Source organism: Glycine soja, chromosome 10, assembly GCF_004193775.1.
Source record: "Glycine soja cultivar W05 chromosome 10, ASM419377v2, whole genome shotgun sequence".
Taxonomy (NCBI): Eukaryota; Viridiplantae; Streptophyta; class Magnoliopsida; order Fabales; family Fabaceae; genus Glycine; species Glycine soja.
This window is the reverse complement of record NC_041011.1, coordinates 14,005,544-14,007,517: the sequence shown is the minus strand read 5'-3', so window position 1 is coordinate 14,007,517 and position 1,974 is coordinate 14,005,544. Positions and strand designations below refer to the sequence as shown.

At 29.9% G+C, this 1,974-nt stretch overlaps 1 pseudogene; it reads left to right on the top strand.

Moving 5' to 3' along the window:
- Positions 1-213: 213 nt before the first annotated feature.
- LOC114371437 lies at positions 214-1,551 on the top strand (annotated as a pseudogene).
- The last annotated feature ends 423 nt before the right edge of the window (positions 1,552-1,974 follow it).

The window sequence follows — 1,974 nt, the reverse complement described above, 5'->3', positions numbered from 1 at the left end:
GATGTGTGATCTCAAACATAAATGCATATATGCATATTACTTAACCAACATTAGAATACAATGCTTAATTGATGAATGATGACATAATGCAGGAGGCTGAAAATAGAATATTTGGACCTTTATTTGATCCACTGGCCCATCAATGTGAAGCCTGGGGATTGGGAAACTCCATACACTAAAGATCTAATAAGTGCATTTAACTTAACGGGTGTTTGGAAACAAATGGAAGAATGCAAGAAACTAGGCCTTGCAAAATCAATAGGTGTCAGCAACTTCACTTGCAAGAAACTTAAAGATCTACTCTCATTTGCTACCATTCCCCCATCTGTCAATCAAGTAGGTCCAAGAACTCATCTTGATCATCTTTCTACTCACAATAATTCAATTTGACTAGTGTTGACCATATATTCTATTTCTTGACACTGCCACCTAATAGGTGGAGATGAATCCTGCTTGTCATTAGAAGAAGCTAAAGGAATTTTGTGATGAAAAGGGTATAATCATAACTGCATTTTCTCCTCTGGGAGCCAAGGGGGCTAGTTGGGGTTCCAATGTGGTCATGGACAGTGAAATACTCAAGGAAATTGCAAAGGCACATGGCAGAACTATTGCTCAGGTTACAATCTTAACATTCTTTCATGTTGAATTAGTTGAATTTATCTTTTCTTTCTTATAGCACAATTAAAGAGAGTGCGGGTGAATTAATCTCAACAATAAAATAAAATAATTAAGATTAAATTTAAGTAAATATTCTTATCATTTATATATGATTTCATGGTTAATATTTAAAAATAATATTTTCATCTCGTACACCCATTAAAGATATTATATATTATTTTCCCAAAAAGATGATTATTTAACTTCAATCTTCAATTTGGTTTTTGACTAACAACGTGATACAAGTACAGGGAAGCTTGTAAACAAAGGAAAAATAAATACAATATAGTGATGGATCTAGAGGGGGGCAGGGGCCCTAGATATTTATCATGTATTGTTAAGTTGACTACTGTAATATTTTGTAAAATTAATTTTATATGGTATAAAATAATGGTGATTAAGATTAGATAGTGAAAATTTGTGAAAAAATGGTTTTGGTTTTGTTATTATGATAATGATTAAGGAAATAATTAGTATAAAATTGTATAAAACTAGATGTGTGTTTGTTGTTATTATGATAATAATTAAAAAATTTATCGTTTAAAATAAAAATTAGTTTTAATTTTATGTGTAAAAATAATAAATTTTTTTAGAAAATATTATTTATAAGTTAGATATTTAAAAAATTACAAAGAAAGAAAAAAAAAATCAGCCCCCTTTAGACTTCTGGATATGTCTCGTATATATTTAAGCTTATTTAAATGAGTGGGCTTGATTTGAATGGTTACATGTGATAAATTGCAATACTCTATTTTTACTCAAGTTGTAGCTTAGAATTTGAATTCATTAACTACTGAATGAGCCAATGCTAATTAATGTTATCTTTTTGTGTTATAGGTGTGTCTTAGATGGTTGTATAAGTTTCAATGCATTTGTTCCCTCTATTTTAAATGAGAAGTGCAATGCATCTTCATTTGTTCCCTCTATTATAAATGAGAAGTGCAATGCATCTTTATTTCCAAAAAATGAAAATAGGAGTCTTTATGCCTCTGATATATAAATAAAGGAATTGGAAACAACACAATATTGATTACTCTATTTGTTCATATATTTCTCTTTTTTCCATTTTAAGATTCAAATTCAAATTTCAATCCAAAATTCACACACACTGACTTTTTTGTTTTTTGTTTCTTCTTCTTCAACCTCATTTCTAAACATAAAGTACTTCAACCCGATATTCACCAAGTTTCATCAATAAGAAGATCTATCACAACTCCTATATTTCCTCCTCCCTACTCATAGCTAGGTGATGATCTGTTCCTTTTCACTCACTATCAGTGCCTCTAACAAGATCAATTTGGTTAGAACTTCGTTCAA